A 25,311-nucleotide genomic window follows, 5' to 3' on the forward strand; every position below is an offset into this window, starting at 1 on the left:
AGGGGTACTCTGGGTCCCGCGTCTGGGGAAATCGGAGGCCATTTGGAGCCCTAATGGAGAATTGAATCTACCCCTTAGTCCTCCTGGTCTATTGGAAGCAGTCTTTAAATATAGTACAGCTTGCAGTAAAGGGAAGTTTTCTCTTTAACATTATAACATAGTACCGTGAATCCTCCTTCCGTTTACAAAGTGGGTGTTTTCCCCATTTACAGATGAGAAAACTGAGGTTTACAGAGATAATGATTGCCTGGTGCTCCAAAGTTGGTAAGCAGTAGAGATGGCTAGAACTGTCTTCCAGACAATGACTCTCACCATTGTACCTGCTGGGGAGTTCCACCACTCTGATCTGGATCAGCCCATGAGAATGTAGAAGTTTCTAGAGAGCCCGGGAGGAAGCAAGGCATGAGGGTTTAACCTGAAGCAGCTTCACAGGAGTCACGGTTCTGCAGATCAAACTCAAATACTGATTCCACTTTCCCATACATTTGGTCTGCTTGGTTTCAGACTTACAGTTCTCAGACCCTAGATGTGTTAAGTGGTATCAAGCCATTGCAGACTCACAGCCACACTGCACAAAGTGGAACGTAATCCAGCCTGATCTCGTGCCATTCCCACAATCCCTGCTGTGCTTAAGTTGTTTGTTGCTGTAGCTGTGTCACTCTATCTCTCTTTCACTGACCCACTACTTCTAAGCCATAGTGTCCTTCTTTAAGAGTTGGTTCCTTCTGGCAACATGCCCAAAATATGTGCAGCCAATTCTCACCATCTTTGTCCCTAAGAGCACTCTGGCTTCTAAGACATATTTGTTTGTTCTTTTTGACAGCTCATGGGATATCAAATCATCTTTGTCAACATCACAGTTCAAACACATCAATTCTTTTTTACCCACTGCCGAGTCAATTCCAACTCGCAGCAAACTTCCATCAGTAACGAGAGGAGACTTCCTATCCTCCTGGGAGCTGTGGGATTCAAACCACCAGAGAAAGATAGTCTGCAGGTTAGCAGCACAAGTCATCACAGACTACACCACCAGAGCACTCACAAATCTTCTTGTTGTTGTTATTAAATGTCATCAAGTCATGTATGACTCACAGAGACCCTACAAATGAACCCTGTCCTATCCTGTGCCATTCCTAACCATCTTTGACACATCTGGGTCCATTGCTGCAGACATCATATCAATCCATTTCCGAGAAGATCTTCCTTTCTTTACTGAACCTCCACTTTTCCAAGCATGATGTCCCTTTCCAAGGAACAGCCTCTCCTAACAGCATGTCCAAAGTATGTGAAACAAAGTTTCACCATCTTTGCCTCCAAGGAACACTCTGGTTGCACTTTCTCCAAGATATTCCTCTTCGATTTCACAGCTCAAATACACGGATTCTTCTTTTGCCATCCTATTCATCGTCCAACTCTCAAATACCTCGCAGGTGACTGGAAAGACTGTGGCTTGAATCAGGCTCTCCTTCATCTTTAAACCGATGTCATTGCATTTCAGGGCTTTGGAGAGTCCCTCGAAAGCAGACTTTCCTAATGCAATACTGTTGCAAATCTTACCAGGTCTCCTTATTCATTGCCTAATTTGCATATGCATACAAAGCAGATGAAAACATCATGGCTCAGACAAGTGCTTCTTTACTTTTAGAGAGCCATCTTTATTCTTTAGCACTTTAAAGAGGTCCTCAAGGTAGCTTTGTCCAATGAAATATATGGTTTTATTTCTTGATTGTTATTTTTATGGATATTAATAGTGGAGGGGTAAATAGATTAAATTTGTCGAGGTCTATGTTGTTTTTTGTTGTTATGTGCTATCAAATCAACTACAATTCATAGAAATCCTATGTACAAAAGCTCTGAACTCTGCTCTATCCTGTGCCAGTCCTACTGTCTCCAACATACCTATCCCTATTACTCTAGCTACTATGTCAATCCATCTCATCTATGGTCTTCCTCTCCTGTGCTGTCCCTCCACCCTTCCAAGCATGATTTCACCCAAGGACTAGTCCTTCCTGGCAACATGCTCAAAGTATATGAGATGAAATTAAAAATTCTTACCTCCAGTGAGCAACTTGGTTTCACCCTCTCCAGGACAAACCTGTTTGTTCTCTTGGCGGTCCATTGTATGTTCAATACTCTTCTCGAGCACCACAATTCAAAGGTATCAATTCTTCTTCTGACATCCTCATTGTCCAACTCTGATGCATATCAAGTAATTGTGAAGACCGTGGCCTGGACAGGTGCACGTTAGTCCCTAGACTGACATTGTTGCTCTTCAGTACTCTGTAGAGGTCCCTGAAAGTAGATTTACCTAATATAAATTATCTTTTGATTTCCTGACTGCTGATGCCAAGAGTGTTGATTGTGGAGCCAAACAAGCTGAAACTGAGAAAAATTTCGATCTCTATCTATTATGGTGCTGCCAATTGGTCCCATGGTGAGAATCTTTGTTTTCATGATGTTGAACATTAGTCTGTATTGAAATATGCAGTCCTTGACATTTTGCAGCAAATGACTTAAGTCATCCTCAGTTTTGACAAGCAAGGTCTATAGAGCAAGTAAATATGTATTAGAGAGAGTAACCAGGCTGCTTCTTAGAGGCAAGGAAGACGATGTCGTCAGGAGGAGCCAGTTCTTGCAACAAGACATCACACTTGGTAAAGTGTAGGGTCCGTGAAGGAGAGGAAAAGCCTCAGCTAAATGGATTAGGACAGTAATGGCAATAATGGGCTAAGGCTTATTAGAGATGACGAGGATGGCACAGGATAGGACAAGGGTCAGATCGTTGCTCATAGGGTCATTCTGAGTTATAGTTAACTCGACGGCACCTCACAACAATCTAACCCATCACTCAACTGCCAATTTGTCATACTGTAGTGGTTTGTGTGTTGTTGTAACACTAAAAGACAGATATATAAAAATGCCAGCAGGATCACAGCTAGAGAAGAGCGTTGTGTCTGATAAATAAATGACCAGTTAGGGTACAAGAAATCCTTGATGAGATGGATCAAAACAGTTGTCACAACTTGAGACTCCAACACCTTGGTGGCTGAGAGGATGGGTGATGCAGGACTGGCCCCAGAGCCCCCACTTCATCGTGCACACGACCACCATGAGTCAGAGTTGATGACAGTGACCTATAAGCTCAGGGATTCACCTCCCAAAGCAGTCAGATGACCCTCTGAACACTTCCTATGACGGCACGCATGAGTACCCCTAGGGATTTACCAAATTGGAAAAGAAAGGATGCCTATTTATGTGAATGAATAACTACGGTGTGGGAGAAAATAAAGCATGCTCTCGCCAGTCTATTTCAGGCATTTTTTTGTGTTGTTGGTTTTTTTATTATAATTTTTAAATTAATTTTAATAGACATTTACAGAGATTTTGGATTTCCACTCATTCATTATTGCTTTCAGGTGTTTTTAAACTCCTCTGCCCCTTTGCCCATGGTGATGCAACAGCGCAGTGAAAGATCAGTGGTTTGTACCTCCAAGCAGCCTCTGGGGAAAAAGATCTAGGGACCTGAGTCCATAAAGATTTTTGTGGTTGGTAGATGCTGTCGAGTTGAGTATGACTCATAGTAGCCCTATAAACAACAGATCTGCATCCTGTCCTGTCCCGTGCCATCTTTATCATCTCTGACTCACCTGAGTCAATGGAGTGTTATCATCTCCAATACGTTCACCATGTCAGTCCGCCTCCCTGGAGGGCTTCCTCTCCTTCATTGACCCTCCACCTTTGCCAGCATGGTGTCCATTTCCAAGGAATGGCCTCTCCTAGCAACATGACCAAAGTATGAGACACTTCGCCATTCTTGCTTCCAAGGAGCACTCTGGATGCACCTTTTCCAAGACATATTTTTTGCTCTTTTTGCAGTTCATGGATATTCAGGACTCTTCTTCAGCACCACAACTCAAAGGCATCAATTCTTCCTCTGCCATCATTACTCATTTTCCAGCTCTCAGAGCATATCATTTGAAATGACCATGGCCTGAACCAGGCATATCTTAGTCTTCAAACTGTTACCATCGAGCTTCAGTATTTTGAAGAAGTCCCTAAGAGCAGACCTAGAAGACACTATGGGTTAGCTCTAATTGTTGGATGAAGTTGCCAGGGATCCAGAATGGATTTACCACGACACAACAACAAGACCTTTGACCCAAAGTTGGTGATGACTTACAGCAATGGCCTCGATTCTTGGCCTCAATTCTCTGGTGTTCAAGTCCTTTGCAAAATGGCTTTATCATTCTCATTTAGAGGTGGAATCTAGTTCTCTGTCCCTTAGATTTGTGAAGCTGGAGGATGAGACCAAGTGAAGCACAAATTGTCTTGCTGATTCCATGTTGGAAAAGCCTGCTCACCATCTAGCGGCTAACTACTGATACTAGATTAAGCCCATCAAATACAAGTTCCAAGATACAATACTTGGAGATGCTGTGGTCAGGAAGCAGTCCTGAGAACAGAGCAGGGAAACACTACAGGGTTCAAAATCAGGAAGGGAGTATGTCAGGGATGTGTCCGTCTCCATACCTTTCAATATATATGCAGAACAGCTTGTCCAGAAGGCTGGGCTTTCTGAGGAGGAGTGTGGCATCAGGATTGGAGGAGGACTCATCAACAACCTCTGGTACACAGGTGACACAACTTTGCTTGCTCAAACTGAGAAGGACCTGAAGCACTTGCTGCAGAAGATCAAAGACTGTAGTCTTCAATATGGATGTAAGCTCAACATCAAGAAGACAAAGATTCTCACTACTGGCCCAATTGGCAACACCATGATGGATGGAGAAGAGATTGAGGTTGTTAACAGTTACAGCTTGCTTAGCTTCACAATCAAAACTCTTGGCACCAGCAGTCAGGGAATCAAAAGACAGATTCCATTAGTAATTGTACTGTCAGGGACCTTTCCAGAGTACTGAGAAGCAACAATGTCAGTCTCGAGACTAAAGTGCACCTGATCCAGGTCATGGTCTTGGCAATTACTTGCTATGCATCAGAGAACCAGACAACAACTAAGAATGACAGAAGAATTGATGCCTTTGAGTTGCAATGCTGGAGAAGAGTCTTGAAAATACCATAGACCATCAAGAAAACAAATATGTCTTGTCTTGGAAATGTGAAAACAACTTTCTCCTTGGAGGCTAGGATTTTGAAGTTCTGTTTCACATACTTTGGGCATATGAGCAAGAGCAATCGATCCTTGGAGGAGGACATCATTCTCGGAAGGGTGGAGAGAAAGACCCCAGATGAGATGGATTGATACAGTAACTAGGGCAATGGGGGTAGGTATGTCAGAGTCTATGACAGGGAAAGAGTAGAAAAGGACAGCAATCGACTGGCTCAGGACAGGGCAGTCTTTAGAGATGTTGTGTATAGGGTCACTTTGAGTCCCAGGTAACTTGTAGGCACATAACAACAACAACAACAGGGTCAATATATCGAATGATCCAGGAAGCATCAAAAGAAGATGGAATGAATACACAGAGTCACTGTAACAAAAAGAATTGGCTAATATAGAACCTTTTAAGGAAATAGCATATTATCAAGAACCAATAATAATTGAGGAAGTCCAGGTTGCTTCCAACAAACAGATGCAGCTCTGGATGCGCTCACCAGGTTGTGCTAAGAAATCTGGAAGATAGTAACTACCTGGACAACTGACTAGAAGACATCCATATTTATTCCCATTCCCAAAAAAGGTGATCCTTCAAAATGTGGAAGTTATTGATGAATATCACTAAAATCACAAACAAGCAAAACTTTGCTGAAGTTTATAAGAAAAATCACTGGAGAGGCCATGGTACTAGGGATGTTGTTGCCGATATCAAATGGATCCTGGCTGAAATCAGAGAATACCAGAAGGTTGTCTATTTGTATTTTATCAACTTTGTAAAAGGCATTTGACTGTGTGGATCACAACAAATTACATACCTGATTGTGCTCATGTAAAACCTATACCGAGACCAAGGAGCTGTTGTCTGAACAAACAAGGGAACACTGCATCGTTCAAAATTAAGAAAAGAATGAGTCAGGTGTATATTCTTTCTCTATGCCCTCTCAATTTACATGCAGAATAGATCGTTTGGGAGGCTGGACTTTATGAAGCAGAATGTGGCATCAGAATTGGAGAAAGACTCATCAACAACCTGCATTATGCAAATGACACAACTTTGCTTACTGAAACTGAGGAGGATTTGAAGCACTTGCTGCAGAAGGTCAAAGACTGCAGCCTTCAAGATAAATTGCATCTTTATATCAAGAAAATGAAAATCCTTACCACTGGACCAATAGGAGATATCATGATAGCTGGAGAAAGGATGGAGATTGCTAATGATTTTTTTGTTTTAAAAAGTTTTTGTTATTATTATTTTTGAGTTGATATTTTAATGAAATTTACAGAAAACTTGGATTTCCATTTATTCATTTTTGCATATTTTTTTCTCCCTACCCACCGTCACCCAGTTCGCTTTTCTCTTTTAAAGAGATCCTTTCACTGTTGCACAATTTTCTCCTTCCTCCCCTCCACCCTCCAGTCCACTTTGCTAAACACCTCTTATTCTGGACTGTTATCATGTAAATAATACCTAATCATATATTTCTTTTAGACAGCTCTTTCTCTTAAATGTGGTGTTCATTATTTATCCCTTCTTTTCTTCGTTTTCCCCCAAAGTTTAAAATCCTTAGCTCTAAGAGAGATCAAATTAAAACAACTATGAGATAACATCTCACCCCAGTAACAATAGCAAAGTTTAACAGAGCAGCAAACAGCAAATGCTGGTGAGGTTGTGGAGAAATTGGAACCTTTATACACTGTTGATGGCAGTGTAAAATGGTGCAATCACTCTGGAAGGCAGTGTGTCGCTTTCTCAAAAAGTTGGAAATAGAAATCCCATTTGACCCAGCAATTGCACAACTGGGAGTATACCCTAAAGAAACCAGAACTGCTACCCAAACAGGTATATGCACACCCATGTTTATTGCTGCATTGTTCACAATAGCAAAGAGATGGAAGCAACCCAAGTGCCCATCAACAAATGAATGGATAAAGAAGCTGTGGTATATTCATGCAATGGAATACTATACAGCACTGAAAAACAAGGAACTCATAAAATATAAAAAATGGATGACCCTGAAGGACATTATGCTGAGTGAAATATCTCAGTCACAAAAGGACAAATACTGCATAATGTCACTGTTATAAAACAGGACTGTTAATGATTTAATCTTGCTTGGATCCACAATCAACACTCTTGACACTAGCAGTCAGAAAGTCAAATGACAAGTTGCACTGGGAAAATCTGCTGTCACGGATCTCCCCAGTGCTAGGGCCTGATGATGCCCATCTAGAGACTAAAGTGTATCATAGTCTTCTCAATTACTTGCTATGCATCTGAGAGCTGACCAATGAATAAGGATGACAGAAGAAGAAATCCATGCCTTTGAAGTGTGGTGCTTGAGAAGAGTGTTGAACACACTATGGATGGCCAAGAGAACAAATAGTTCTTTTCTGCAACCAGTTTTCTCCTTAGAAACAAGGATCTACAGGCTCGTACACTTTGGGCATGTTTCCAGGAGGGACCTGAGTCAGTCTCACTAATCCTGACATACCAACTCCCATTGACCCAGTTACCATATCAATCCATCTTATCTGGGGTCTTCCTCTCTTGTGCCATCCCCCTAACCTTCCGAGCATGATGTCCTTCTCCAAGGATCTGGCCACGTGCCCAAAGTATGTGAGACAGAGCTTTAACATCCTAGCTTGCAAGGAGAAACTCAGTTACACCCTCTCCAAGACAGACCTATTTGTTTTCTTGGTAGTCCATGGGATGTTCAACCCTTCTCCAGCGCCACAACTCAGAGGCATCAATTGATTCTTCTTCTATCTTCCTTAGTCATTGTCCAGCTCTCTGATACATAGCAAGTAATTGCAAAGACCATGGCCTGGATCAGGCACACCTTAGTGTCTACATTGACATTGTTGCTCTCAGTACTCTGGAAAGGTCCCTGACAGCAGATTTTCCCAATGCAATTAGTCTTTCAATTTCCTGACGGCTCATGTTAAAAGTGTTGATTGCAGAACCAAGCAAACTATAATTGTTAACAACCTCAATATCCTCTCCCCTATCACAGTGCTACCAATTGGCCCAGTGGTGACAATCTTTGTCTTCTTGATAGTGAGCTCCAATCTATATTGAAGACTACAGTCATTGACCTTCTGCAGTAAGCACTTCAGGTCCCCTTCAGTTTCAGCAAGCAAGGTTGTGTCATCTGCATAACACAGGTTATTGATGAGTCTTCCTCCAATCCTGATATCATATTCCTTCTCATAAAGTCCAGCTTCCTGAACGATCTGTTCTGCATAGATTGAATACATATAATGAAATATTCAGTCATAAAGAGAAATGAAATTCTGATATATACTATGACATGGATGAAATTTGGTATCATTTATAGAGATAAAGTTTAATCCTTGCCAGGAGCTTAGAGGAAAAAGGATAGGAGTTATTAATGAAGACGTACTGAGCTTCAGTTTGCACTGATAAACACTCTTAGAAATTAATAGGGAGCTCTAGTGGTCTAGTAGGAAGAAGCTGTGCTGCAACACCAAAGGTATGCTGTTCAAGGCCACCAGATGCTCCATGGGAGACAGATGGACAATCTCCTCCCCTTGTGCAATTAACTGCCTCTGAAAACCCACTGGAAGATCAGCTATGGGTCGTTCTGACTCTATGGTACACAACAACAACAATGGCGATAACAGAACATGTGACTGTAATTAATGTCACTTGATTATACACTTAAAAGCAGTCCAAATGGCAAACTTTGTTATACATATTACCACAATGAAATTTCAAAATAAAATAGTCACTTTAAGGATTCCTATTTCAATAATGACAAAAAGAATACATTTTATGAGACAAAAGGAGAGATTTGGGCACTGGATGATAGACACCAGCCTCCAGCAGCTGTCAGGTCCATCCCAATTCATGACCTAATCCTAATCTCGTGTGTGTCAGAGTAGAACTGTGCTACACTCAGTTTTCAATGGCTGATTTGTCAAGACCATTTTTCAAGTGATTGCCAGGTCTTTCTTGCAATGTGTCTGGGTGAATAGAACCATTAACCTTTGACTTGGCAGCAGAGTGCATTAGCTGTTTGCACCACCTGGGGACTCCTAAGAACAATTACCAAATTATGGTAACTGTTTGAAGACAGAAATAATATAAGTGTATTGACTGAGAATTTACCCTAAGCTCAGTATCGGGCCGGGCACCAGGCATTCGGTAACTCATTTCATTTTCATTACAGCATAGGTCCACTTTTCAGAAAGGATCATGAGGCCTAAAATCTTTTTCTCAAGGCTGTTCAGTCACCAACAATTGTGCTTATGTATGAAACCTACTCATTAACTCATTTGCTGTGAAAGCAAAGCTCTGACTTTAGCCTGAATGCTCAATAGAGGGAGGATGATTTGGTAAATTATGGCAAATTTTCTCAGGAGAGTATTATGGAGTCATTTAAAAATATAATTATGAAGACTTGTTAGCAATTTAGACAAGTGCTAAATTCTGTGATTAAGCAATCACAGAATTTCATGTATATTCTGATTTTAACGACGTTGAAAAATATGTATAGCCAAATACTGACTGAAAGGAATATAGCACAGAAGACAGACCTATCTATATTCTTAGGGTGATAGGATTTGGATAAATTTTATTTAGCTTTTGTCTTTCATTGTTTAATGTTAAATTATTGCCATAATACACAAATACTCAGAAAATATGTTTTACCTGTGCTTTAGTTCTTTATAATTATATCACTTTTATCTTTTTTATTATTAATTTTAATAAACATTTACAGAGACTTTGGATTTCCATTCATTCATTGTTGCACTTTTCTCCCTGCCCCCTCCACACACCCCCACCCCCAGTTCATTCTTCTTTTTCAAAAGTAAAAGAAAAATCCCTCCATTGGTATACAATCCCCTCCCACATCCCCCCCTCCACCTTCTCAAGTATACTCCACTCTGCAACCTTCATTCCAAACTCTTATGATAATCATAATACCATATAATGTATTGCTTTTGAACTGTTCTCTCCCTCATCCATTTCAATGCAGAATACATAATTTATCCAATTTTTCTCATTCTTACCCCAACCCTGATGTCAGTACCATTTTACAACAGTGGCATTATGATACCATTTTTTGAGGCAGTGTATTAGTTTCCTATCGCTGCTGTAACAAATTCTCTAAACCTTAGTGATTTAAAACCACAAGGACTATTATTTTATAGTTCTGGAGGTCAGAAGTCCTAAATCAAGTTTCATTGATTTAAAATTAAGGTACCTTCCAGCTTGTGGTCCTCTGAAACTCTAGAGCAGAGCGTGCTCCCTTGACTTCCCAGATTCTAAAGGCTGCCTGGACTAACTGGTCCACTCCTCCGTCTTCAAAGCCATCATCATATCTGTGTGTAGCATCATCCCATCTTTCACTGACTCGGCTACCACCATTGTCCAATCACCTTCTCTAAATCGGATTGCTCTGCTTGTTTAAGGACCCTTGTGATTCCATTGTGCCCTCCTAGATAAAGGCCACTCGGATGACACAAATGGTTGCCCTCTTGGCTGCTAGCCAAAGAGATGGAGCTTCAAATCCCACAAGAGGCACCCGGAGAACTGGCAGGCTGAACCGCTTCTGAAAGGCCACAATGTTGAAAACCCTGTGGAGCATATCTGCTCTGCATATGTCGGGTCACCATGAAGATGAAAAGACCCAACAGCAGCTGACAACTCTTTGGAAATATAGGATACTCTCCACACTCCAAGATCTTCAACTTCATCACATCTGCAAAATTCCATCTGCTATGAAGACAGACACCATGCTTGGAAGGGTGGAGGGACAGCACAAGAGAGGAAGACCCTGGATAAGATGGATTGATTCAGTGACTGGGGTAATGGGAATAGGTGTGTCAGAGACAATGAAATTGGCTAAGATAGAGCAAGTTCAGAGCTGTTGCACACAGGGTCGCTATGAGTTGCAGGCAACTCGATGCCACATAACAACACATAAAAGAACAAATCCATAAATTCCAGATTGTTGGGCATGGACATCTTAGGGATGGTGGTTATCAGGTTTACTATAAGTAGATAAACTGAAGAGGACCTGAAGCACCTGCTGCAGAGGGTCAAGGACTGCAGCCTCCAATATGGATTGAAGCTCAATGTCAAGAAGACAAAAATTCTCACCACTGGACCAATTGGCAGCATCAGGATGGATGGTGAAGAGATTGAGATTGTTCACAGCTTTAGTTTGCTTGGCTCCACATTCAACACTCTTGGCACCAATAGCCAGGAAATTAAAAGGCGCATTGCCATGGGAAAGTCTGCTGTTAGGGACCTCTCCAAAGTACTGAAGAGCAATGGTGTCTCTTTGGAGACTAAGGTGCGTCTGATACAGGCCATGGTCTTTGTAATCACTTGTTATGCATCAGAGAGTTGGACAATGACCAAGGAGGATAGAAGGAGAATTGATGCCTTTGAGCTGTGGTGCTGGAGAAGAGTATTGAGAATACCATGGACTGCTAGGAAAACAAATAGATTTGTCCTGGAAAGGGTTACACCGTGTGGCTCCTTGGAGGCAAGGATTCTGAGGCTCCGTCTAACATACTTTGGACATGTTGTAAGGAGAGACCGGTCCTTGGAGAAGGACATTATGCTTCGGAGGGTGGAGGGACGGCGCAGGAGGGGAAGGCCCTCTAGGAGGTGGATTGATTCAGTGACTGGGCTGATCAGGATGGGAGTGTCAGAGGCAGTGCGATTGGCACAGGACAGAGCAGAGTTTATGGCTGTTGTACACAGGGTCGCTATGAGTCGCAAGTGACTCGATGGCACATAACAACAACAACAACAACAGATAATCCCACAGTTGGCTCTCTGCTCCCTGGGTGCAGGTCATTGGGTGTTCCTGTTTGCTGCTGCTAGATAGTCTTCCTGGGGCAATGGGGCCTCTGGAGACCAATGGAGAAGACTAACATGGGGAAAAGCCAGCATCAGCACTGGGCAGAGGACAGGTGAGTAGCCCATGAGCATTCAGGTAATGTGACACCTTTGGGGTCATGTTCAGTGCACAGACTCAAGGCTCCCAGGAAGCAGCAGGGGTGGAATTACTGAGAGGTGTGGTGTGCATTTAAGAAAAGCCAACTCCCATCAGGTGCTCAGGAAGGAGCCCTGCCCAGGTCAGCTGAGGTGGAGCAGGTTAAGAACCAAAACAAAAACAAAAACCTTCTTGTCAACTGCAGGTACACAACATGAGACTCCCCTGGAGTCAGGAGTGGGAAGGCAGGGGCTGGAGTTTTCTTGCAGTTCTCTTTTGCTGAGGAGAGACCTTGAGTACTTGAGGGTGGGAATGTTGAGACGTGGAAACCAAGAATACCTCTGAGGATCAAACCACTGTCCATGAGGCAACTACATGGAAAGATATAGCCAACAAAGTAGAGAAAGCATTGATTTAGGGGTCAAAATGCCTGATTTCCAGGTCCAGAGTGGGTCGTTTCCAGGCCTAGCAGTGGCCACGGGTGAGTCACTTTCCTGAGGTTACTGGGCTACAATCCCAAAGGCACATGGTTCGAACCCATCAGCTGCTCTGCTGGAGAAGAACAGCCAGTCTCCTCCCATGCAGTTTACTGTCTCTGAAAACCTGCTGGAGGTTCAGCTATGGGTCTGTTCTGACTCGATGGCACACAAAAACAACAACAAAAGTCTTCAACAAGATGAGTTGAACAACAGCAATGGGATCTAATATGTCAGAGATGATAAGGAGGGCACAGGGTAAGAAAGGGTTCAGATCTGATGTTCTTAGGATCGCTATGAGTCTTACTCAACTCCATGACACCTAACAATGACAACAGGTAAAGGGCTACAACTCTATCTCACAGCTGTTGTAAAGCTTAAACGAGAAAGGGTACAGGAATCTTAAAGAACAGCAAACATCAAATGCTGGTGAAGTTGTAGAGAAACTGGAACCCTTATTCACTGTTGGTGAGAGTGTAAAATGGTGCAACCACTATGGAGGCTGTATAGCGCTTTCTCAAAAAGTTGCAAATAGAAATACTATTTGACCCAGCAATTCCACTACTGGGAATATACTCAAAAGAAACCCTAACCACCACTCAAGCAGATATATGCACACCCATGTTTATCATGGCTTTGTTCACAAAAACAAAGAGTTGGAAACAACCTAAGTGTCCATCAACAAACAAATGGATAGAGAAGCTGTGGTATATTCACATAATGGAATACAACACTGCATTGAAAAAGCCAGGAACTCATGCAATATTATTCAAAATGGGTGACCCTGGAGGACATTATGCTGAGTGAAATATATCAGTCACAAAAGGAGAAATACTGCATAGTGCCACTGTTGAAAAATAGAACTGACACTGGGGTTGAGGAGAGACTGAGAAAGATGGGATCAATTATGTATACTGCATTGAAACAAATGAGGGAAAGAACTGTTTAAAAGGGATATATGGTTAGTTATTATTGCCATGAAAGGAGTCCAGAATGAAGGCTGCATAGGGGAGTGGACTTGGTGGGGAGGGATTGTACAAGAATGAAAGAATATTTCTTTTTCTTTTCAAAGAGAAGAGCGAACTGGTGGTGGGGAGGTTGGGCAGGGAGAAAAGTGCAACAATGAATGAATGGAAATCCAAAGTCTCTGTAAACTTTCATTAAAATGAATAATAATAATAATAATAAAAATTTTAAAAGAAATTAAAAAAAGAAAATAAATGTGAGGAAAGAAGGAAGGAAGGAAGAAAGAATGATGTTGTTATCAGATCCTTCAGAGCCATCCAGAACTCGTGGTGACTCCTTTAACAAGACAACACAGTGTTTTCTTGGCTGATGTCTGGAGATATTTCTTCCTAACCTTGGTCTGGAAGTTCTATTGAAACCTATGGAACATCACAGCAACATGCAGGGCTCCACAAATGTATGTATGAGTTGCACTTGGTGTCAAACCAGGACCTCTTTCCTGGAATGTAAGAATTCCAGTATTGGATTACACTGCCTTAGCCCATGAAAAGTGCACTCTGAGTAGCATTATCTAGGAAACCACTGTCTGTCCACCCAGGATCAATCAGTAGGATGAGTTGTTTGTTGGTTTGTTTTTCCACAAAGTGCCACAGAGTGATAAGAAAAAGGAAGAGATGAAGAGGTCAGTCCAGCCCACGCTGGGTTGAGAGTCAAGCTGTTCTCCTGCCAGGTGCAGACATTCAGCCCACACACAGGGCAATGGGCAACTGTGAGTGGTTTGGGGAGGCCACTGGCATTTCTCCTAAATTTAGAGGAAGAAGGGAAAAAGAAAGAATGATAATGTCACTGGACTCATGTGGGGGTGACATCATGGGAGTTGGCCATACTTTCTTTGCACAGACTTCTCTCTTTTATGTCAAAGCCAAACACATCCTAGAGAAATTCAAGGTGCTGTTCCCTATTGGTTTGGGGTCCCTTTACATTGACAATGATTACGCTGCTGGCTAGAAATTCAGCAACACCAGTTTCTAGGATATTTTTTTTCTTACCATATCACTTCAGCCCGCTCCCCCTGCCTTTTTTGTCTTTGTTTTTAATGAGTTGGATGCTACCCAAAAGGCCAGAGAGCCAAACCCAAAAGCCACTTTGTGGGAGGATGTGACTGCCAGTTCCCGTAAAGATTGACAGCATTGGAAACTTCGTGCGGAAGTTCTGCTCTGGCCTATGGGACTCTAGGAGTTGGATCCATCTCAGTGGAAATGGATTTCATGAGTAGAACTTTAAGTGAAAACAAGTTCTTGGAAACACAAGTTAAATGAAATTCTTAAAATAGACTACCTCTGACCAACTAAGTTTGGGAAATAGACTATGTCTATTGAAGAGTCACAATGGACATTTGCTTTGCTTCCATTAAGGTTTCAAGCCAAGAAAAAGGTACACAGTAGCTCTGTCTGTAACACACATGGGGCTGCCATGTGTTGGAATCAGTACAAAGGTAACTAACAACAGCAAAAACAAGGAGTTCTGAAGTAAAAAAGGACAATGCTTTCCAAGCATGACATTGTGTCATACAAAGCAACTTAACTCTTGTAAAGAACGCCTCCGACAGCCAACAGAAGCAGTTCTCCAGACGAGATGATTTTTGTTTGTTTGCCTGGAGTCTATACTCCCTCTTATGCTGCCCTTTCCCCAGAGACTCCAGTTTGTGTGGACTATACCAGTGAATCTCTGGCTTTCTACTTTGAGTTGGGTGCAACTAATGGCAGAAGATGAGGAGACAGGTGAAGAGTGAAGCCCAGATATTTATTACTCCAGCTTCTGCTGCCTGTTGCTCCCAGAGCCTGGAATGGTGCTCTGTATACAGTTGGACTCTGTAGGCTCTAATAACTGGTCCCCTTCCACTCTCTTTTGAACATAGTTTTCCTTGTCCTACATTCTTGTTCCATCCCTGCTTGGTTTTCCTCAATGCTGTCCAAACCTGGTAGACCATCTCTTTAAGACATTCTTCACCATTCTCCATATGCATAGATTCTCTTTCTCCAGCTCGAACTCTAGTTGTTATATTGTTTTGAATACTTGAGGAATATGTTGTTAGATGCCGTCAAGTCTACTATGACTCATAGCAACCTATGAACAACATATTTGAAACTTGGCCTCTTCTGAGTGACCCTTACGGCCTCCAGCCAGCTTACGCCCAGAGTTGCACTCATTGTGCCATTCCTCACTAAGCACCCTTCTCTCTCATTGACCCTCTGCTTTTCCCGGATTGATGTCTTTTCCCAAGAACTGTTCCCTCCTGACCACGTGCCCAAAGTATGTGAGACACAGTTTCATCATCCCGGTCTCAAAGGAGCATTCTACTTACACTTCCTCCAAGACAGATTTGTTTGGTGAGGAATATAATGAAAATAATAACAAAAGGAAGGTGTGTTAAAAATGGATATAAAAGCCAAATGTCATTAGAATCTGTAAAATAGACAAAACCGTGGCTACCAGTGTACTATTTAGATTCCCAAAATGGTTCTGCCTGATGTCACTGGAGTGTCAGTTCCTATCTTGACTCATCCTGTATTACAACCTCATTGTTTCCAAAAGGACTTTGGCAGGGCCAGGTCCTGGTCATATATTTTGCTGTTGACAAAGGCATCCAGGTCCTCTCAGGATATTCACATTCTAAGCTTGAGTACCAATTACGAAATTTAATTTTTTAAAAAACAGTTCTGATGCCAGATGCCAATCTAATGAAAGGTGTTTGCAGTGGTTTCCCTTTAAATGTGGGACACCTCATGAGCTTCTTTCCAAGGGTTTCTGAGGACTAATGAAAATGTAAATTCAATACCTGGGCATCCTAAACTTGGTTGGCTATCAAGCACATGTAGAACATTTATTGACTTCAAGGATTGCATGAGCTAGGGCCCAAGGGGCTGGTAGAAGGGAGGGGGAAAGGAATGAAAGCATTGATCCATCCTCTGGAGATATTTACAGTGCCATTAAAGATGTACTAATATATATTCTCAACATATGTCCCCAACCGTAAAAAAGCAGAAAAATAGCCATAATGAAAAGAGTAAACATTTAAGGTAGACATAGATAAAACCTTTATACTTTGTTCTTGCTGAGGGTTAGATTTTATTTTTCTATATCAATGTGCACAGAAAAAATGGACAAGTTTAAAGGAACATGGAATAATAAAGAATATGAACTTTAATATTAATTAGTCGATTTGTGACCCTAGATAAACTACTTAAATCTACGTAAGCCTGTGTCCTCATCTGAAGAATGGATATGAACGAAAAAATACCAAGTACGTGGGTAGGCAAGCACAGCCATCATAAATATTTGACAAAATAAGATCATAACAAGGGCCTAAACAGAGTTGGTATTCATTAAACATCATGGGATATTCAGTACTCTTCTCTGGTTCATCAGAAAAATAGTCTTGAAATCTATTTGCATTTGTTGGTAAAGGCTTTGAAGAGATGCTGAGATTATTTTCTTATTAAATTAAAAAAAATTATGCTTGTTTATTTACAAAGTTCATACTGGAACTTTCACACTGGATTTTTTTCACAATGGATCTTCCCAAAAGTTTAAGTCTAATCAAAAGGAACAGCCAATGGAAATCATGACCCTTTAAAGTCCTGCAATGTGTGTGCTGGTGTGAGTGTTGATGAAAGAGAAAATATTGTTGTCATGTGCTGTTGAGGGGAGTATGTCTCATAGTGACCCTATGAATAACAGGTCTGAACCCTGTCCTCTCTTGTGCCATCCTCATCATCTCGTGACATACTTGAGCCCATTGATGCTGTCACCTTGTCACTCCATCTTGTGGAAAGTCTTCCTTTCTTCCACTGACTCCTCACCTTTCGAAGCATGATGATCCTTTCCAAGGAATAGACTCTCCTAACAACACTCTCAAAGCACATGAGACTAAACATCACCAACCTTGCCTCCAAGGAGCACTCCTGCCGCACATTCTCCAAGACATAACTGCTTAGCCTTTGGCAGCCATGGGATATTCAGTACTCTTCTTCAACACCAGCTCAAAGACATCAATTCTCCTGCCATCCTTATTCATTGTCCAGCGCTCAGATGCATCGCAAGTGACTGAAAAGACTATGGCCTGAATCAGGCATATCTTAGTTTTAAACTAACACCTTTGCTCATCAGTACTTTGAAGAGGTCTCTGACAGCAGATTTTTCCATTACAACACATATTTTGTAGGGAAAAATAGAGAATTAAGCAGAAAAATAGAAAGTGTCCAAATAAAAGTTATGAAATCCATCTTGTTGTCTCTGGAGAAAATTAAAGCTAAATTAAACAAGAAAGCATGTCTTTTTTAAAAGGCATTTCTGGAAAACCAGTTTTACAATCTTCTAAGGGAATGTCTTCTAGGGTCCCTCAATCGTATCTCCCAACACTTCCATTCGAACTTTTCTCTACACTGTTCAACAAAGATTTCTCACCTGCTATTTCATTTCCTCTGGCCCCCTATGTAGAGTGCATTTATCCAAATGTTAAACCAAGATGTTTCCATTTCTTTTTAGGTTATCATTTGTACCCTCTATTCTCCAGTGATTGAGAAAACCTAACGTGGGTACCAGGATGACATGGACTCCAGGATGAAAACCACCATAAAAGGCAATGAATGGAACTATATAATGATTAAAGGGACAGCAGATCAAGAAGACATAACCATGGTCAACATCTATGTGCCAAATGATAGACCTGCAAAATACATGAACGATGGTTAACAGAACTGAAGAAAGAAATAGATGGCACCACAATATTGGTAGGAGACTTTAACATACCACTCTTATCAAAGGATAGGTCAGCTCAAAAGAAACTTAACAAAGATGCAAAAGATCTAAATTATACTACACCCAACTAAATCCCAAGTCCATTTCTTCTCAAGTGCTCATGATACGTTCTCCAGAAGTGATCACATATTAAGACACAAAGCAAACCCCAACAAATTAAAAAACATTCAAATAATACAAAGCATCTTCTCAGACTACAGTGCCATAGAACTAGAAATTAATCACAAGAGTATAAAGTTTATAAAACCACCTGTGCAAAAGCTAAATAACACCCCGCCAGAACACAAATTGTTGTTGTCATTGTTGTTATGGGCCATTGAGTCACCTATGACTCATAGCAACCCCATGGGCAACAGTCCTATACTCTGCTCTGTCCTGTGCCAATCTCACTGCCTCTGACACACATACTACCATTACTACAGTCACTGAATCAGTCCATCTCACTGTCTGTCCACCCTCCCAAGCGTGATGTCCTTCTCCAAGGACTGGTCCCTCCTTGCAACATGTCCAAAATATGTCAGACGAAGCTTCAGAATTCTTGCCTCCAAGGAGCAGCCTGTTTCACCCTCTCCAGGATGAACCTGTTCGTTTTCTTAGCAGTCCATGGTATATTCAATACTCTTTTCTAACACAACAGCTCAAAGGCATCAGTTCTCCTCCCTAGTCATTGTCTAGCTCTCTGATATATAGCAAGTGATTGTAAAGAGCATGGCCTGTATCAAGCATACCTTAGTCTCCAGACTGACCTCATTGCTATATGGTACTTTGGAGAGATCTCTGATAGCAATACAAAATGTCTTTTTATATTTTATATTTCTGTTTTTTAATATGTATTTTACAATGCAATACGTCTTTTAATTTTCTGGCTGCTGGTCCCAAGAGTGTTGATTGTGGAGCCAAGCAAATTAAAGCTATTAACAATCTCAGTCTCTCCATTGCATATCATGGTGCTGCCAATTGGCCCAGTGGTGAGAATCTTTGTTTTCTTTATATTGAGTTTCAATCCATATTGAAGGCTGCAGTCCTTGAGTGCTTATGCAGCAAGCATTTCAGGTCCTCTTCAGTTTCAGCAACCAGGGTTGTATCATCTACATAACGCAGTTACAGAAAAATAAAGAATGGAATTTAAAAAGTCCTCAAAATAAATGATAATGAAAATACAACATACCGAAACCTCTGGGATGCAGCTAAGGCCATCCTCAGGGGGCAGTTCATAGCAATAGGCAAGCACATAAAAAGAAAGAAAGAAGCAAAATTACTTATCTAACTCAACACCTTCTTCAAGTAGAAAAAAGAACAAAAATCTAATTCCACAGCCTTTAGAAGAGGGGAAATAATTAGAGCAAGAGCTGAAATCAATGAGAGAAAACAGAAAAGCACATGAAGTCATCAACAAAACCAGGAGTTGTTTTTTTTAAACAAGTCAATAAAATTGACAAACTATTGGCAAACTTAACAAAAGAAAAGAAGGACAAGACAAATAACTCAATTAGGGAATAGAAGTGACATCACAACAGAACCAGAGGAAATGAAATCTATAATATTGGAATATTTTGAAAAGCTGGTGTTGAAGAAGAGTATTGACTATACCATGGAGTGCTAAAAAAATAAACAGGTTCATCCAGGAGAGGGTGAAGCCAGCCTGCTCCTTGGAGGCAAGGATTCTGAAGCTTTGTCTGACATACTTTGGATATGTTGCAAGGAGGGACCAGTCCTTGAAGAAGAATATCGTGCTTGGGAGGGTGGAGCGACAGCTCAGGAGAGGAAGATCCTCAATGAGATGGATTGATTCAGTGACTAGGGTAATTGGGGTAGGTGTGTCAGAGACAATAAGATTGGCACAGGATAGATTAGGGTTTAGGGCTGTTGTACATAGGGTAACTATGAGTCGCAAGTGATTCAACGCCACATTACAACAACATACTCTAATAAATATGAAAACCTAAAGAAAATGGACAAATTTCTTGATACTCCTACCCAAACTGACATGGACAAAACTGGAACACTAAAACAAACCCATCATAAAACAGGAAATTGAGCAGATCATAAAAAGACACTCCCACACATAAAGTGTTAGACCAGGTGGCTTCAGAGCTGAATTCTACCAAACATTCAGAGAAGATCTATCACCAACTCTATTTCAACTATTTTTTTAAATTAATTTTAATGAAAGTTTACAGAGACTTAGGGTTTCCAGTCACTCATTGTTGCACTTTTCTCCCTGCCCACCCCCTCCCTCCAGTTCACTCTTCTCCTTGAAAAGTAAAAGAAAAACTCTTTGTTATGCAATCCCTCCCTCCAAGTCCACTCCACTGTGCTTTCTCCTGTTATGACAATAATACCCCATCATCTATCCCTTTTAAACAGTTCTCTCCCTCATTTGTTTCAATGCAGTATACATATTCCTCCCCTCCTTCTCCACCTTCCCTCAAGCCTGATGGTCAGTCCCATTATACAACAGTGGCCCTGTGCAATATTTGTCCCTTTGTGACTGAGATATTTCACTCAGCATAATGTCCTCCAGGGTCATCCATTTTGCATAAGTTCCTTGTTTTCAGTGTTGCATAGTGTTCCATTGTGTGAATATACCAGAGCTTCTCTATCCGTTTGTTTGTTGATGGGCACTTAGATTGTTTCCAGCACTTTGCTATTGTGAAAAAAGCTGCAATAAACATGGTTGTGTATATATCTGCTTTGGTGGCAGTTATGGTTTCTTTAGGGTAAATTCCCAGTAGTGAAATTGTTGGGTCAAATGGTATTTCTATTTGCAACTTTTTGAGAAAATGCCATACAACCTTCCATAGTGCTTGCATCATTTTACACTCCTACTAACAGTGAATAAGTGTTCCAGTTTCTCCACACTAAAGTAAGATTCACACCTCATTCCATACACAAAAACCAATTCAAAGTGGATCATGGACCTAGGACTAAAACCAAGGACTATAAACTTCATTAAAGAAAAGCTTAAAGAACTTTAATAGTCCTAATCCACAACATAAACAGTCTTCTAAGCATTCTAAAAAAATCTACAACCATGAGAAGATAAAATAGATGAATGAAACCTTCTAAGAATCAAATCCCTGTGTGCATCCCAAAACTTCTCCAACAGGGTAAAAAGGGAAGCCACAGACTGGGAAAAAGTATTTGGTAATGACATGCCAGATAAGGGACTTATATCTAGAATTTATAAAATACTTGAATACCACAACAAGATAAAGGTAAACAATCCAGTGGAAAAATGGGCACAGGATATGAACAGACACTTCACCAAAGAAGACATTCAGATGGCCAACAAGCACATGAAGAAATGTTCAAAATCCCTAGCTCTAAGAGAGATGCAAATCAAAACAACTATGAGATATCATCTCACCCCAGTAAGACTAGCAATATTTAACAGAACAGCAAGCAACAAATGCTGGCAAGGTTGTGGAGAAACTGGAACCCTTATTAATTGTTGGTGGAAGTGTAAAATGGTGCCTCTGGAAGGCAGTGTGGGGCTTTCTCGAAAAGTTGCAAATAGAGATACCATTTGACCCAGCAATTCCACTACTGGGAATATACCCCAAAGAGACCATAACTGACATCCAAGCAGATATATGCACACCCATGTTTACCTCGGCTTTGTTCACAGTAGCAAGGAGTTGGAAACAACCTAAGTGCCCATCAACAAATGAATGGATAGAGAAGCTGTGGTATATTCACACAATGAAATACAATGCTGCATTGAAAAACAAGGAACTCATGCAATATTATTCAAAATGGGTGACCCTGGAGGACATTATGCTGAGTGAAATAGCTCAGTCACAAAAGAACAAATATTCCATAATGCCACTGTTGTAAAATGGGACTGACATCTGGGTTGGTGGGAAGACTGAGAAAGATGGAATAAATAATGTATACCGCATTGAAACAGGTGAGGGAGAAAACTGTTTAAAATGGATATGTCATTAGGTATTATTGTCATGACAGGAGTCCAGAGCGAAGGCTGCATAGTGGAGTGGACCTGGGGGGAGGGATTGTATAACAATAAAAGAATTTTTTCCTTTACTTTTCAAAGAGAAAAGTGTACTAGGGGGTGGGAGGGGTGGACAGCGAGAAAAGTGCATAAACAATGAATGAATGGAAATCCAAAGTCTCTAAATTTTCATCAAAATTTATTTTAAAAAGTACAAAAAACCTAGAAAAAAAAAGTTTATGTAAAAGTTTGCTATGTGGATCAAAACAAGTTGTGGCTAATATTGGAAAGAATGTGGATCTCAGAGCACTTAATTGTGCTCATGCGAAACCTATACCTGGACCAGGAGGCTGTTGTGCGTAAAGAGCAGTGGAACACTGCATGGTTTAAAATTAAGAAGGGAGTGTGTCAGGGTTGACATATCCATTTCTGTCCATACCCATTTAACTTATATGCTGAGCAAGTTATCTGTGAAGCTGGGCTCCATGAAGAGCAATGTGCATCAGGATCAGACAGAGACTCATCAATAACTTGTGTTATGTGGAATACGCAACCTTGCTTGCTGAAAGTGAGGAGGACTTGAAGCATTTGTTGCAGAAAATCAAGGAATGCAGTCTTCAGTATAGATTGTATCTCAATGTCAAGAAAACAAAAATTCATACCACTGGACCAATAGGCAACATTTTGATGGATGGAGAGGAGATTAAAACTATCAAATAACTTTATCTTGATTGGATCCACAATAAACATCCTTGGTACCAGCACTCAGGAAATAAGGAGACACAATGCACTGGGAAAATCTGCAGTTAGGCACCTCTCCAAATTATTGAGGAATAATGATGTCAGTTTGAGGACTAAGGTGCATCTGATCCAGGCCATGGTCTTTCTGATTAGTTGCTATGCATCTGAGAGCTGGACAATAAATAAAGATGACAGAAGAATTGAGCTGTGGTGCTGCAGAAGAGAACTGAACATCCCATGGATGGCCAAAAGAACTAAAATCTCTTGGAAAGGGTACAGCCAGAGTGTTCTTTGAAGGCAAGAATGATGAGGCTTCACCTCACATACTTTTGGCATGTTGGTAGGAGGGCCTATTCCCTGGAGAATGACACGATGCTTGGAAGGGTGAAAGGTTGGAAAGGGAGAGGAAATCCTTTGATCAGGTGGATTAGCACAGTGATTGCTACAATGGGCTCTAATGTGTTAAGTAGTGTGAAGATGGCACAGGATAGGACAGAGTTCAGACTTGTTGTTAATAGAGTTGCTATGAGTTGAACTCTACTCGATGGCACCTAACAACAGCTGGGATTCTGGAAGAAAAAGACTGATAACCCAATTAAAAAATGAGAAAAAGACATGGAAATATTTTTCACAGAGATAGACATTCAGACGACCAACAGACACATGAAGAAATGCTCAAAATCACTGGCAGTAAGAGAGATGCAAATCATAACTACAATGAGATAACATTTTACCCCAGTAGCAGTGGCAAAGTTTAGCAAGACAGGAAGCTATAAATGTCGGAGAAGGGGGAACTCTCATACCCAGTTGGTGGGATTGTAAAATGGTACAATCACTTTGGAAGGCAGTTTGGTGTTTCTTCAAAAACTGGACGTAGAAACTCCATATGACTCAGCTATTCCACTACAAGGAATATACCCCGAGAAAATTATAACTGAGACACAGAGATTTGTACACCAATATTCACAGCAGCATTATTCACTGTCACAAGACTATGGAAACAGCCCAAATGTCCAAGCACAACTAAATGGATTGAGAGATTGTGGTACATTCACACAGTGGAATACTATGCAGCACTCAGAACTCAGGATTTTGAAAATAGTACATAACTTGAGAGTGACTGGAGAGCATTATGCTGAGTGAACTAACTCAGTCTCATAAGGACAAATACTACATACAACCATTATTGCAAAAGCAGAAGGACTACTAGTAAAATATGTATGAGAACTCAAAAGGACAAAGGCGTGAGAGCAGAAGCATAAGAGTGCCTAGGGGTGAAATCACAAGGTTGCTCAATTTGGTGGGTGGAGGGAGGGGGATAAAGGGAATGAGAAAGATCAAGTGAGGACCTGAAAAGTCAAGGTAATGGTGGGCATAGTCCAATGATGATTAATTTTATAAAACATAATGAATGGGAACGATGGTATGAAACACTATGTGAATGAAGAATAGTGTGTGAAACACAATGTATATGAACTTTATAAGCAAACCAATATGAAATAAAAAATTTTTTAAACCCCAAAACTAATGGTTATGAAACACAAAATAAATGAACAGTGTGAAACATAATGTATATAAACTTTGTAAGGAAATCAATATAAAATAAAATAAAATCTGTTTAAAAAAACACATTAGAAAAGACATAGTCTTTCATTTTCAAACCACTGCCTCGTTTGTTTTACAGGAAGTGACAGTGCAGCTCTGCAGCTTGGCAGAAAGCGGAGGAAGGACTGGTGGAGAAGGGCTTCTGTGAGTGTTTCACAAGGCTGTGCCTGTGGACTGTGGGAATTAGTGGACAGGGTGAGGCTCTTTGGGCTGAAAAATGATAGGAAAGGTACAGCTCTAATTATTGGGATGATACATGAAGTGTGGTTGTTATCACCTGTTGAAGTTCATTGAGCAGACCTCATAAATGGCTGGCTAAGGTTGTAAAGGGAAATGGGACTTTAATAGACAGCCTTGAAGTCTTTACATGAATGCCATTCACAGTCACATCCAACTTGCCCATCTCAAATACTGGCACCCTTACCTTGCTTAGTGTTTCTGTCATTGAAACAAGGTTTAAGTAAGACAGCCCTGGCTCAGCAGTGGGTATCAAGCACCAGAAGAGAGGCTTATATCATCCACACCCTCGCTGAGTTTATTGTAATTTCCCATTGAATTGGCTCTCTGCTCTGCTTGACTATAAAATGTTGTTATCACTAGAAAACTGTGAGGTGCTCAGGAGCTCAGGCTCTCAGATTTGAGTATATACTTTTT

Source organism: Elephantulus edwardii, unplaced genomic scaffold (assembly GCF_000299155.1).
Source record: "Elephantulus edwardii isolate Elephantulus edwardi_28Jun2011 unplaced genomic scaffold, EleEdw1.0 scaffold00167, whole genome shotgun sequence".
Classification (NCBI taxonomy): domain Eukaryota; kingdom Metazoa; phylum Chordata; class Mammalia; order Macroscelidea; family Macroscelididae; genus Elephantulus; species Elephantulus edwardii.